The sequence below is a fragment of the Crocodylus porosus genome, unplaced genomic scaffold (assembly GCF_001723895.1).
Source record: "Crocodylus porosus isolate Cpor-Errol unplaced genomic scaffold, CroPor_comp1, whole genome shotgun sequence".
Lineage (NCBI taxonomy): Eukaryota > Metazoa > Chordata > Crocodylia > Crocodylidae > Crocodylus > Crocodylus porosus.
The window spans coordinates 25,682,482-25,698,239 of record NW_017728931.1 but is presented as its reverse complement, the minus strand read 5'-3'; positions in this window follow the sequence as shown (position 1 = coordinate 25,698,239).

The following is a 15,758-nucleotide window of genomic DNA, read 5'->3' as shown; positions in this document are numbered from 1 at the left end:
GTGGATGCTTTGCCCCAAAGTTTGGTGTCATCGGCAAACTTGACCAGTCCGCTTCTGACACCAAACGTCAGAATCATTATTGATTCCAAAATGAACATGGGCCACCAATGTGGGGACATGGTCAGGAAGGCTAACTGCACCTTGTCATGCATCCACAGATGCATCACAAGCAGGTCCAAGGAGGTGATCCTCCCTCTTTATACGGCATTGGTCAGGCCGCAGCTGGAGTACTGAGTCCAGTTCCAGGCGCTGCACTTCAGGAGGGATGTGGACAGCATCAAGAGGGTCCAGAGGCAGGCTACTTGCATGGTCAGGGGGCAGTAAGGCAGGCCCTACAAGGGGAAGCTATGGGACCTGAACCTGTACAGCCTCCACAAGAGAAGGCTGAGGGGGGATCTGATGGCCATCTACAAACTGGCCAAGGGGGACCACCAGGCTATGGGAGAGTCCCTGTTCCTCTGAGCACTGCTGGGAATAACAAGGAATAATGGCCATAAATTGACTGAGAGCAGACTCAGGCTAGACAGCAGGAAGCACTATTTCACAGTCAGGGCGGCTAGGGTCTGGAACCAACTTCCAGGGGAAGTGGAGCTCACTCTTACCCTGGGAGTCTTCAAAAGGTGGTTAGATAATCACCTTACTGGGGTCGTTTGACCCCAGCATTTTTTCCTGCCATGGCAGGGGGTCGGACTTGATGATCTGCTCGGGTTCCTTCCTATCCTACCAACTATGAAACTATAATGCAGACAGAAACTTATACTTTTAGCTAGGGAGTAACAATAGCTTTAGAGGTATCCAACACTTTGAACGATCTGATATTGAGCTAATGAGGTTTTACTGTATTACCTCAGGTGTAGAAATGACTTACAGTGAAGCATTGGAGGCACTGTCAAGGTGCTCAAGAAGATTAACTTTTGTTTTACAAGTTTGAATAAGGGATGTGCATTTAACTATAATAACCATTGAACTAATTAAACTATATTTTTTGACTGTTTTAACTATTTTGACTAGTTCTTTTGTTTTTTAAACTTGATATAATCTAGCAAATTAGTGAACATTCCAGTATTATATATGTTTTTGCTTTGAGTTTAAACTGTTTAATATAGTGCTAGGCTCATAGCATATTAATAAAGCTTCTAGTTTCTCTTTAACTGGGGAAAAATGTTATATGTGATGATGGACCGTACCATCTGCATCCCCCTTTTTAAAATCTTAGGTCTTCTCATGCTCATGCTATTTCATGCATGTGTGTGTTTGCATGCACCCCCTATAAAGTTTCCAAGACTGGAACATGAAGTACTTACAGAAACAAAGTAATTGGATAAAGCAAGTTATATTATTTGGGTATTAGCAGAGTGCAATCAAACTGTAGATTTGCATTACAGCACAATGGGACTTCCAAAAATTTTAAAGAAATTCTAGCCTAAAAACTGATTCCAACATTGTTATTCTGATAACATCTGAAGAGAGAAAAAAATGCACAGAGACATGTCATGAGTGGGCTGCTCAAGTGGAAGGGAAAAGCTCCCATTGTTTTTGTGGAAGGGGACTAAGGTTAGGTGCCTGGGTATCAGCAGAGGTGATCAGCATCTCCTTTTAAAAATCTGTATGAATTTCTCAAAGATTGCAGTTGTGTTCTGTGGTCTCTTTAAGAACTCTGGAAGCTGACCCCCACTGCACTGGCTTACCTGCTTTTTTCTCAGTGGCCAAAGTTTTACAGAATAACTGGCAAAAGTATTGGCTGTGGTATATGGACTGTACCTTTAAGGGACCTGCGGTGGAATGGTCCACTTTCCCCGCTGATGCCATGTGAGTGCAGTTTGGTGGTGATGGGTGGTTCTCCCTGCAAGCTAGAGTGTGTGTGATGCTGAATCCTGTTTCCTAATAAAGATGAAGCTGTTTATCACTCCACCAGTCTCTGCTGAATGATGATTCGAGGACAGAACCCCAGCAGCATGGAGGTCTGAGTGAGTACCCCATCCCTGGAACCCAAGAGCCTACGAAAACACTATATGGTGTCAGAAGTGACCTGTCTCTCAGTGGGGTCCCCAGCAGACAGATTAAAGGGGTTACAGCTTTCACCCATGGAAAAAACAAACAAACAAAAATAATGAAGCATTTCAAACCTGTACCAGCATTGTCCTTTACTGGAAATCTTCGGGAGAACTGGAGGAGATGGAAACAGAAGCTTTGATTATAACTTGTAGTCACAAAGGCTGAGGGATAGGCAGAGGATTGTAAAATTGTAGTCATGCTTCACTACATTGGGGATAAATCCCTAGAAATTTACAGCAACATGCAAGGTGTGTTTGCAGACCCCAATAACAAAACCATTACAGAGGTGCTAGCAGCATTCAAGAAATACCGTGAACCCAGGAAAAACCCTGTTTTTGAAAAGTATCAGTTCTGGCAACTTAGATACGAGGCTGCAGGCATAGATGATTTTGTTACAGAGCTCAGAAATAGAGCACAGCGTTGTGAATTTGAACCTGCTGAGGATGCTGTTATGTTGAGGGACAAAATTGTCTTCAGCACAACTGACAGCAAACTCAGCAAAGGCTTCTGGAAAACCGCTTCCTCATCCTAGCACAGACTGTGGATATCTGCAGGGCAAAGGCCCAGGTTCATGTTCTGTCTGTAGAAGCAAACCTACTACATACAGTTGAGCAAAACTGTTATGTGGCAATGGGGACCTGAGCCATCAGGAAGCCCTGGGTAAGCTCAAGTAAACAATCACAATGGCACATGCACTCAAGTACTTTAACCCAGCAGAGCAGCTGGAAATTCAAGTTGATGCATCCAAAGGTGACCTAGGAGCATGTCTGTTTCAGCAGAAGCAACCAGTCACAAATACTTCAAGGGCTCTAACACAATCTGAGAAAAGTTATGCGCAGATTGAAAAAGAACTTTTGGCAATCGTCTTTGCCATGACAAAGTTTGACCAATATGTGTATGGCACCCAGGTATGGGTCAATTCAGACCACAAACCCCTGGAAGTGGTTTTTGTCAAACCCATAGGAAAGGCTCCAGCACAGCTACCAGAGAATGCTGTTGCAGCTCCAAAAACATGACATCCAGATTTTCTATACAAAAGGCAAAGACATGTTAGTGGCTGGCACCCTTGCTAGAGCCACAGTGTTTGCCCCTCCCCCTGAACCTGATCTGTTCCACTCAGAAAAGGTGGCTCATGGTCTGACTGAAACAGAGCCACTTAGTGGCCAGTTACTCCAGCAGTTAAAGGAGCACACAGAGGCTGACAGGGAACAGCAAGCCCTTTGAGCTCTGCATCTTAATGGATGGCCGAGGAGGCAAAAACAAGTTAAACCTGAACTAAAGCCTTACTGACCTCTCAGAGACCATATCCAGATTCAGGATGATTTGCTAATGATTGGGTCGAAAATAATCATTCCACGCACTGCAAGGAATGATTGACATTGCTTCACTTGCCCCATCAAGGCATACAAAAGTCGAAAGCGTGAGCTCAACAAATCATGTATTGGCCTAAGATGAATGCGCACATCAAGCAATGGATTACAAATTGCATACCTTGTCAAGTCCTCAACCCAGTGCTCAGAAAGAGCCCATGATTTCATATGAGATCCCAGACCTGCCTTGGCTAAAACTGGCAGCAGACATTTTTAACCTCTGGGAACATAGTTCTTATTTGATAATAGCTAGTTATTACTCCAAGTACCCTGAAGTTTTGCACCTGACAGACAAGACAGCTGGCATGGTAGTAGGGAAAATGAAGTCTGTGTTTGCTCGCCCTGGCATGCCTAAAGAAATTGTTTATGATCAGGGGGTTGGACTAGATGATCTGCTCAGGTCCCTTCCGACCCTACAAACTATGAAACTATGAAACTACGTGCCATTTGCAAGTCACATGATGAAATAATTTGCAAGTGACTGGGTCATAACCATCACCCATTATAGTCTGGATTATCCACAATCCAATGGTCAGGCTGAATGCACGGTTCAGACCATCAAGTCAATGTTTAAGAAGGCTTTGCAGGACAACTCAGATCTACACTTGACTTTACTCAATCTGTGGAACACACTCAATACAGGCCTTGAGTATGCTCCAGAGCAGTTTCTGATGGGGAGACTTTTGCGCGGTACCCTCCCTGCTACAGTGGAGGTGCTGACTCCTAGCCTACAGTTGAATGCCTCCTACAAGTTGCAAAAACTTCAAAGGTCCCAGAAGAAGCACTATGATCGTGCTGCATTCTTGCCACCTCTACGAGAAGGGGGAGAAAGTAAGGATGCAAACAAGTACAAGTTGGATACCAGCATCCATTATGACAAAAAGGGATGAACCGTGTTCCTACATGGTATAAAACCCCTGCAATAATGTCTACAGGAGGAGCAATAGACACTTAAGAAAGGATTACTCATCAGTATCAGCAGAACATGTTGATGCAACTCAGAGATGGCAGCAGAACAAACATCAGAAGTAAAACCAGACCGCCAAAAGCAAGAGTTTTGTTACATTTCAGAGAATCCACCAGTATCCACTATTAACCCCAGCTACAGTACCTCTGATGGAGGAGAGTGAACTCTTAAACCTATGGGTCCATTGACCTACATAGGACTGACAAGCATATGCAATCAGCCTGTATTATATAAGTTGAATTTGGAGGGAACATGTTTCCAATGTAAAGTGTGTCATGAAATACTTACCTGAGGTAACAACCCTCCAGATCAGCCAGTAATGTGATGGACAGATGAATAATAGAAGGGTCTGACTGATAATTGGTTCTGGCATAAGACTGGCTGGTGGCATGAGGTGGACACCTGTTAGGACTGTTACTTCGGGACCTACGGGGGAAGTGATTGAGTCTATGTGTGTCTTGAGCCTGTGTGGTGCCTGGGTGCTCACTTGGGAGAGTGACTGAGTTGGAGTTAGTGTGCTTTGTATCCGACTGGGACTGAAAGCTTGTGAGAAACTGAGTCACTTGAGTATGAGCATGTGTTGTGAAACCTGCTCATCTATGTGATGAGTATGAGAGTTGCTTGAGTGGAGTATGTAGACTGGAGTGTGTAACTGAACTCCATCCATTGGCAGAGATATACACTCATAGACGGAGCCATCCTCTACTCACCTGTACTCACCTGCACACCTTTGGATGGTAAAATATCACCCACCCCTTTGAAAGTACTGAGTACTCACTGAGAGTGAGGAAATGATAGAAATCCTCTAGGGAACAGTGACAGGCTGACAAGCCATCTTGCCTGTCAGCTTCAGAGTGATCTTGGCTGCCACCTCTGGTGACAGGCCTGCATTCATTCTTACTTGTATCTATTATTGTATATAGTGTTCTCTTAACTCTCTGTTGACTGGTTCATTGTTGTATTGTGGATTTATTATTGGGGTTTTTTTATACTTATCTTGGTAACATATTCTTGTTAACCTTTGCCTCAGTGTTAAGTTTTCATTGATGGTGGTGTGGAAGAAATCAAACTTCACGTTGTGGTTGAATCAGAACTGACAGAGCCAGCTTTTCTTTATTTAGGGCTATACTGTGATCACAGGGAGAATTCCATACAGCAAGGGGAAATCACTCACTTGTCTGTTTAAAGGAATCCTCCCCCTCCCTAAGTTTCTAAGCATTTTTATACTTAAGACAGATAAAGAGAAAAAAAATACAACCTTGAAGAAACTAAAACAAACTTACTTAATTGGACATCTGTGCCCAGAGTAATAAGGCAGGAATTTTTTTTTATTTCAAAACATGTAACTGAAATAAGCAGTATTAACACTTCTGGTCTCTGTCTGGTTTTTTCTAGTCTGAGAGGCCAAAGCCTGACTAAATTCGCTTCAGTGTTTACCTCTGGAAGGGGCCAGGCTGCAAGGGGGAATTAACCCTTTGTTGTCCCAGATCACATAGACCCCCAGTGAGGTTGAAGGCCTAACAAATCTTTGTGCATGTAACAGGTGTCATTATCAGGAGCTTGGTCTTCACTACAGAGACACTTGATGACATCACACATGCTAAGAGTGGATGTGTGGTGAAGTTGCCTGTGAAGTATGAGGACGGATAGTGGTAAAACCTAGACCCCATTGGTGAGCCAAGTGCTAGCAACTTCTTGCTCCATGATCCCAAGGTGTTACAAGTTAAAGTAGCTACTGATGAACATTCAACTATTTAAGAGGAAGCTCCCAGAGTAAAGAAAGGGCATGTGGTATATGGAATGTACCTTTAAAGGGCCTGTGATGAAACAGTCCACTTTTCCCCCTGATGCCATGTGGGTGTGGTTTGGTGGTGATGGGTGGTTCTCCCTGCAAGCTAGAGTGTGTGTGATGCTGAATCCTGTTTCCTAATAAAGATGAAACTGTTTATCACCCCACCAGTCTCTGCTGAATGATGACTCAAGGACAGAACCCCAAAGCATGGAGGGCTTAGTGAGTACCCCACCCCTGGAACCCAAAAGCCTAGGGAGAACACTATAGGCTTCATCCTCCAGGACAGAAAGGGAAATGCAAAGGCAGGAAACCAGAAGTGTGAGGAAGATTAAGTATATATGGGCCACTGTAACAGGGGGCCTTCTTGGGGCCCATCTACCGACAGCCCCACCTACCTGTTCTGGGCCAACTGCACCTTCTCGCCTGCCATGTCTTGTTAATTATCTTAATTAGGCAGGAGGTTGCCCATTTCTTGCCCCGATGCCAGGGGGCGCTATCTGTGGCTCTGTTCCTCCCTTACACTGCAGCCCAAGCCTCGCAGATGGCATCCACTGATGGCAACACTGGGTCCCAGAATCCTCTAGTTCAGACCCCTACTGGATCCCTTCACTCAGGCAGCTTACTTCACCTTCATTCAGGGCTGCCTAGCTCCCTGATCTGTTCCCCCTTATGGGTGTGGTCCCCCAAGGACCTTTGGCCACACAGGCCCTGGTGTCACCTCCAGGCCAGTTGGAACCCCAGGCCCTCAGCTCTGGGCATCCCTTGCAGTGGGCCCCTGGTCCTGGCCCCAGAATTAACCTTTCTGGTCCTGGCCCCAGAATTTACCAGTTGAGGGATTACAAGTCAGGCTTCTGAGTTTATAGCCCTCTCTCTCTGTTGGGTCCACCTTCCTGATCCTTCTGTGGGGTGACCCACCCAGTTGTGAGAGCTAGGGTTATCAAGGTGCCCTGACCCGCCTTTCACTAGGGTGGTAACTGGCCTGGCATTACTTGGGGGCTCCTGTGCCACTGGGAGCCCCACCAAGCCACCTACTCCTGGCAGGTTGCAGTTTTAGGTCATGCCCAGGACCAGGAGCCTCCAAACCATCCCCTACAGCTCCTGCCCTTACCTCCAGGATGTTTCAAGCAGCTTGCAGCCAGATGATGTTACTGCCTGTCTGCCAGCAGCAAAATGCTCTGTTTATATGGGTGGCCAGAGATCTAAAATGGCCACTGCAATCAAGCACCTGCTGGCTACTTGGCTGAGTCCTTAAAGTGGCAGGCACCAACAGTGCCCCACCACAGCCACAAATGTGGCTTATGTGATTTGTGAGTTGTGCGTCTATATTGCTACATTACACCTGTAACTTAATATCCAGGCAATGGAGATAAGGGAAAACTTGGCAGAAACTTTGCAGTAAATCAGAAAAAAAGGCAGATAATATTGCTCGGGATAGTTCTATTTCTCCTTGTTGTACTAATTGCTCTGTTCAGTGTTGTTATGAATTGCTTTTCCATATGTTGCTTTATTAGTGTTCTAATATAGAGTGACTGGTTGTTTTCATGAAATCTGTGCCATTTTAGATTGCATCTGAACCAAATTCAGAATATCTGCCTTTTTAATTTATATAACTTACTCAGAATCAAAATAATGTGGCTGAGTTTTGGATGTGATTAGCAGGGATCTGGATTTTCTGTTTCCCATGGAAAAACATGGATTTTCTCCTTTAAAGGAGAAAAATCTGGGAAACCGTGGGTTCCCCCTTGCAGACTGACAGAATTCCAGCCTACAAGGGACTGCTTGGGGCTGGAGGGAGAGGAAGGAAGCCGATTACAGGCCATGTGCACATACATATTTCAACAGGCTCAGGGCAATCGTAGAGGAAGTGCTGCAGGACCAGGGACCAAAGGTGAAAGGAGTACATGAAGAGTGGTTGTTCCTCAAGAACACAATCCTTGAAGCACAAAAGAAGTCCATTCCCATGCAAAGGAAAGGTAGCAGAAGGGCTGGTAAGCCCTCTTGGCTTAATAGGGATATCATGGTCCTCTTGAGAAAAAAAAAGAAAGAGGCATACGAGCAATGGAAGCTTAGAACAGTGTCCAAGGAGGACTATACAACAATGTCTTGCATGTTAGAGGAGCAGATGAGAAAGGTTAAGGCAGCAGCTGAATTTAAACTAGCAAAAGAAATCAAGGACAATAAGAAGTCCTTCTTTAGGTATATAGGGAACAGGAGGAAAACAAATGGAAGCATGGGGCCATTGCTTAACAACTCAGGACAGCCGGTTACTGACACCCTGGAGAAAACTGAACTCCTGAATGACTACTTTGCTTTGATGTTCTAATGAACGGATCTGTGTTGTCCTGGCGAGAAGTGGCCACTGGTGTCCCTCAGGGGTCCATGTCTTGTCCACAGTATGAACATAAGCTGTCAGTGTGATGCTGTAACCAGCAGGGCAAACAATACTCTGGTATGCCAATTCTGTTAGGCCCATACACATCCAAATTGTCACTGAAATATTAAGGATAGTTGTTTGAATGCAAGGTTCTTGTTTTAACATATTTCTTCTGCTTATTTTCCATTTAAGACTATAACATCTCAGTATTCTTATACCAGGGATTCACTAGAAGAATTCTGGTTCTAATGGAAAGAATGAGAGAAAGTAAAATATCACCTAGAAGCAGAATAGCTTCAAGAAGTGAAGGGCTGGACTTTGAACTCCCCCTAGAGCAGTGGTTTCAACCTTTTTAAATTCAAGGCACCTCTGAGTAGATTTGAGGCACCACTTGGAAGATGCCAGCTCTTAATACTCTTTCCTTTTTTGCTTGGAGAAAAATACTGTATTTACTTGAATATTAGATGACGTCCCAATAAGGTGATTCTATATATATGGAAAATGTATAAATTTGATATTTTCCCAAGTATAGAATCTAATTATTGGAGGTTTGCCTTGAATTTGTCCCCCACTCACTGCTACAGCAGGGAAAACAAATCTGGTGGGTCAGATAGAACCCCTCCCATTTGCCTTTTCCTCAACTTCTTCCCCCTCTCCTTACTGTCAGACCCTTCTTTTCCTGAACACATGGAAGTGAGGGGCAAAATTTGCATATAGGAAAAATACTACAGACTTAGTCTTAAATACCATAGACTTAGTTCAGCCAGAATTGGTGCAGTTTACCTTTTTTGAAACTGCTGCAATTTTTAGAACAGGTGCCCTGAAAACATACTTTTAAGCAGGACTTTTGTATACTTTTCTTTTTTTTGGAAAATCTTTTGTATTCAAGTTCAAATCAGCCAAATCAGTTCTGAATCTTCTCAACTGAGCAAAACTCACTTGTTCAAATACCATATGTGTCTCTAAATTCCCCTTACCCTTAGCAAATGGCCATAGGAGCAAGGTAGGGAGGAGAACCCTATTTCCATAAAGTAGGCATGTAGCCGAGATCCTACCGCTGGAAGCTGGCCACTGGGAAGCTAATCACGAGACTCGTAGGGTGTCCTGTCTGCAGTGCATTGGACAGGGGTGCATCCTTGTAATGGCCAGAATCAGAGGGATTCATAAGCAATAAATATGCGCTTCTTGGAGGCATTTGGTATTTTGCCAAACAGGTAATATTAGCTAATATAAAGCTTGTAAGTTCGTAACCCACAAATATAACTTGTCTGTCATAAGTTTAACCAAAATGATAGAACTAACTGTTCATATTAATTATGGCACTGACTGGGCCACAAAGGCGAAGCTGTAGCTGCAAGATTAGCTGACCTAATAGTTTTTGCTCAGGCTTCAGCCTTGACAATAAAAACTGGATCCAACTGCCTGGCAGTCCCAACACATTCCAGGAAAGCACATCCCAAGAAAGCATATTCAGAGAAGCCTAAAAGGGTTGGGTTTAGGCGGAGTGATGTCAATTTCAAACCTAAAGGCACTGCATTGTAATTTGCTTATTGGATAAACCCAAGTCTAGGTAATAATCTTTTATGATAATTTATAACACCTTTCAAACCCATAGGGTAACAGCTATAGGGCAGGATTGTGAGTGACAGGATTGTGAGACCAACAGATTAGCATAAGACTAGGTATAAAAAGTGCATGTGTCAGGAGACCTGGAGGAAGGAGGGAACAGAACAGTTATTGCTGTTCAAAGCCTGGATTCCGGACTTCCGGTGTGAGTGAGGATCAGATCCTGATTAAGGGCCTTGGAGAAGAAGGAGGCCAAAGTTAAGCAGAAGTTGGGTCTGCAGCACATGTGCCACCTCTCCATCTGGGGGATCCATGATCTTCTTGGCCTTGAATGGCTTGGTGTAGTTAAAGGGTGAATGCCATTCCCTTGCACCGTGGACAGGCTGACCACTGCAAAAATCTACAAATGCCTCCAAATGCAAGGATCTCAGCTATACAATTTTTGGTGAGGGGGGTTTGCTCTTGGATTTTCCCTCTAGCTTGCTCTTTTGACCTTTTGGCTGGGGACAAGTGAGACTAGGGGACATCTGAACCTCAAGGCCTCCAGACTTTGTCTTGCATGTAGGATGCCTGCCATTAATTTGTGACTATCTGTAACCCCAAACTGAAGAGTCTGAGAGAGAATACTTGTCAATGGTAGTGCCACACAGACTTGAATGATTGAGCTCTTCTGAGCCCTAATTTGGTACTTAAATTCAGAACTGGTTTGGACTTGGAAAGGAAATTTAATTTAAAAAAATGTGGTAGATTTCCATCAGCATGTTTGACAACTAGGGGAGGCTGTCGGAGTTTGCTCTGGCTTCTCAAAGTACTGACCTGGTATTGCACTATTGCCAGGCCCAGTGCTTGTTCCCTCCTGGGGGAGCAACTGACCATTTTTAAGACCCTCCCCACCATGTTCCTGTAAGTATGCTTACCCTGTATGGGTCATGTATTTTATATTCATGCTCAGTGTTGGCTGCATTTAAACAACTTCATAGTAGGTTGTTATTACAGAGCACATGCTGCTTTTGGCAACAGTTTCATGATAGAAATGTATTTAATAAAGTTTCCTTACATGCGATCATAAGATGAGGGGATTTTTTTCTCCATGCTGTTCGTGGAAAAAACCTCGCCTTGTATTTGATTAAATATGGTAAAGTAGTATTTTCTGTTACAAAGAACTCAAAAAGACCACAACTATGGATTTCTACTTGAAGTCTCTGGGTGTATCTCATGAACGAGGTTTGTAAACCTAACACTGGCACCCCATGGCACCTTTGAAAGGATCTAAAGGCCCTCCAGGGTGCCATGGCACCCTGGTTGAATATTATTGCCCTAAAATAACTCCTCTGGGTGTCCCTGGCTTACACCCGTGTGTGATTGGAATCAGGCCTTATCTGCATGAAACTGCTGGCTGAAAAGAGCTAGATATTATTTTATTACCACCATCTGGCCAGCAGGTATTAATCCAATTATATGTCATCTTTAGATTTGCCTTATTCGTTCAACCAAGACTCCTCTTGCAGTTCATTCATCTTGAAATCAAAGAGAATTCTACCTATTCAAGGAGTGAACTCTGGGGTTTGGGACCTATTTAAAAAAATAAATTGAAATTCAAAAAATATTCCATTGCCATCTCTTATTTTACTTCATCAATGCCTAAGAAGTTAATGTGAATCCATAAAGACTATAGGCCTTTTGACACGGGTAAATGGTAGGGGTGCACTGATAAAGATTTTTGGGGCCGATACCAATGGTCTATTATTAATGAGCCATGTTGGCCAATACCGAGCTGATTGCTGATATGCAAGCCCAGCAGCTTGTGTCTAGCTGGTAAGTTTGTTGGAGGGAAGTGATGTAGGGTGGGACAGATTGAGGCCCCTGTGGTGAGGCAGGGAGTGGGGCTCCGGCAGGGGCAGGTGCTGTCCATGGGACAGAGCCACAAGTGGCTTATCTGGGGGGCATCAGAAGTCTGTGGTGCAGCTCCTACTGCTATGCACACCCCTGGGAGAAGCATGGGGGGGCATGTGCCCCCTGGATCTGCACACAAGGCAAGGGCAGGCTGCTGCTGTGGGCTGGGGCCAGGGGTCATGCTGGACTCTTTCCGGTGGGGGGGCTGGGTCAGGGCTGCGCTTGAGGTGGGCAGTGGCAGTGCTGGGAGAGGGGCCTATGGCAAATTTTGGGGTGGCTCTAGCCACCCCCTTTGGGTGTTCCTCCTCCCAGCACCACTGCAACCAATCCTGAGTGCAGCCCAAATCCCCCACTGGGAGCCCAGTGCCACCCCCAACCCCAGAGTGCAGCAGCAGCCCCTTGCCCCACATGAAGATCCTGGAGGCACATGGCCCCCATGTCTCTCCCAGGGGTGCACACAGCAGTGGGAGCCACCCCCCCAACTCCCCGAACCTCCTGGATGAGCCACTTGTGGCTCGAACCCATGCTGTGCCCCATCCCAGTGGGGCAGCACCGGTCCCTGTTACAACCCCAGCCCTACTCCTTCCCTTACCACAAGGGCCTTGATATGTACCCCCCACACCCCTTCCCCGCAACAGATTTACAGGCCAGACCTTACTCTCCAAGGTGCTGGGCTGTACTCCTGGCCCTGTGCATGTTGCAGCTGCATGCGTGCATGTGGCATTTATTGGTGACATTATCAGCCACATCAGCCAAAAACTGCCGATTGCTGATAATGTCAATTTTCCTTGTATCAGCACTGATACGTTATGAACCGATATATCGGTGCACCTCTAGTAAATGGCCTTCAACCTGTTGACCTTTGACAATATGGACAGTTTATCCTATTGGATGGTTTTGGTGATTCCCTGCTTCAGTGGGATACCTTCCCTACTTCCTTTCGTTTCTGTGGGACCCATTTTAGAGTGCCCAGTTCTTCCATGCCCTGTAGATGCCAAACTCAGGGCTGTGAATTACTTTGGGAGGCAAAGTGGGCAGGCACTTCAGCATCTGAATTCTTTGGCTCAAACTGTCTTTTCTCTAAAGTCAAACAATTGTACCAGAAAGAGATGTTCCTTGTTCCAGGCTCCCTTTACTAGTTGCTTGAAACTGTGTTGCATAAATAAATAAAAAAAAATACCTTCAGTGTGGCTGTGGCAGTGACACAACACAAACGCTGGTTATCGGTTAACTTTCTAGGACAACTGTTTGAATCCAGCATACCTCGCTAATCACCAAAAATCACCACCACAAGGTGGTATATCCAGGATGGTTGATTCAGTGCAATTCTTAGTGGTTGGCAGTTTCAGAGAGAGGCTGTGTCTATAGTAGGCTGCTTCAGCTGTTGGCTTCTGTAACAGAGCACAGCATGCTCTGTTACTTGCAGGGGCCTGAGTAGCAGCCACAAGACAGTTGGCAGCTGCTCACAATCCCAGTTAGGCAGGGCTGCCTTATGGGGGAACAGGGTCTAGCTGCTCTATATAAGAGCTGGGCCCCGAACAACATGGCAGAAATGAGATGAGTAAGCTGGGAGTTAGGCTACAGAACATTGGTGTGGGGTGCTAGCTCTATGAGCTCCAGGGGGGGAGTGAGAGTCCCGGTGAGACTCTGGAGCTCAGGTCACAGTGCTAGCATGGAAGAAACATCTGTGAGGCATGGGACATGATAAGGGAAGGTCAAAGTTGTGTACATAGGCCCTTGTTATCAGGGCAGGTAAACGGGCAGCTTCCTACCTGAGTAACATCTTTGTAATCATTAACATCAAGGCATGACAGGTGAAGAGGCAGGCAGTTTGCCCTAAGACAAGTGGGTGGGCCAATGAGCAGACCACTTGTTTACAGCTTTCCAGAAGTTCCACCAGCATCTGTTCACAGCTACCAGCATTGAGTTTGTGACTCTCAAGCACCAACTTCACTACATGTTCATTAATGAGCTTTTGCTAATGCGTGTTAAATTTAGTACCTCCATTGTGAGGTACTAGAAAAAGGCACATTAGTGAAAGCCCACGGGTTTTTTGTTATGCTTTAATGCACGTTAAAATAGGCTAATATACACTGAAGTGCAAGTGTAGACGCAACCACTGTGTGCAGATACTTGAATCTCAGCTCTGAAAATGAGTTCTCTACTCCCAGCTTAGTTGTGGTCTGAGATCTCACCGCAGCCAGAGGCAATGCTACAAAGACACATTGAAGGCATGCCTCAAGAAAACAGATGCTGACATCAAGAGCTGGGAGGAACTGGCTGCTGCTTCCAGTGGCACTGCAACCTCAACCAAATAGCAGCTCATTTTGAGGTGAAGCCTTGCTCTCAAATCAGAGAAGAGACAACAGAGGAAGGAAAAGGAGAGGAATCCCAGCCTAGAGTTAGTTCCCTTTGTGGAAAGACCTATAACCTCTGTGACTGGAGCCGTGGCCCAAGGGTTGGATTCTTATGTCACCTCAAGACCCATCAATGTGCTGTGGTAGAGACCATCCTTGAACTGAGAGATTGCGGATGACATTCACATCCACCTGACTGTGCATGGCAGTTATGGCAGGGGTGAAGTATGCGCACCAGCTTCTGGAAGGGACTATATAGCAGCTAGCAGAAGGTGCTGGTGCATGTACACACACCTCCTGTGGGCTGAAAACAGAAGCCACCTTCTCTCCTCTTGTCAAGACAGGGGTTATTTCTTTGGCCATACAACAAAGGGTTCTCCCACCCCACCTCTCCTCCCAGCCCAGGGCAGTTCTGAATGTAGATGCATTCTTTGCAAAGATTTTGAAAAATGTTTGTAGCATTGACTAGGAAAGTCTTGCCTGTGGTTTGGAATGGTCCATGTATACACATTGCCTTTCCTGGCTGGCATAGCTTGTCTCCACATGCTCCCTGGGGTAGTAAAGGAGCTTTTTCTTGACAAGGTATTAGCAGGTTCACCTGAAGTTCCCTGAAAACCTTGTGTGCAGGGTGGGGTTGGGGGGTGCTGTGGGAAGTGCTGCAGCCTCCCACCTTCCTAGCCTATGCTTTTGGGAGGCAAGGTGCCCAGCTGGCATTTTCCTGGGGCTCATAGGTGTTGGGAAGGGGATTTCTTCCCTCCTCCAGTACAAAGGCTCTGTGCAGCAAAGTCTTTGTGCCCTGATGTGCCTGGACAGTTCCCAGCTGTCAGCACACCTGGAGGCATGCGGGGTGGTCTGGGCTGAGGAGAGGGAAGCAATACCTGCTGCAGTGTGGGGCTGCCATCGGGGTGGGAGCAGGGATCCCTCCCTTCTCTGTGCTGCCTGGTGTGGCAGGGGGCTGGGAGTCCTCCAGGGGAAAGGTAGCCCAGTGCACAAGAGCCCACCGGGGACACGGAGACTTCTGGGTGGGCATCATCCCCCCACATTCCTGAGTGGGGTAGCCAGAGCCGAGGTGGGCATGTGTGCATGTATACTGTGTGTGTGTGTGTGTATCCGGTGTGTACACGTGTATGTATACCAGTGCATGTATACTGGTGTATGCGTGTGTGCATGCACATTACTGTGTGTGCATGTGTCTATACTGGTGTGTGTGTGTATATGCCTCTGTGTATGTGTGTATACTGGTGTGCACATGGGTGCGTGTAGGGGCAGGTCGGGAGCGCGGCTGACCCCCCCCGTGCCCGCTGGCTGCAGCGGGGGGCGGAGGGGAAGCCCGGGGCCCTGGGGCGGAGGCCGAGCCCCCTCAGGGGCAGCATGGAAATTTCCA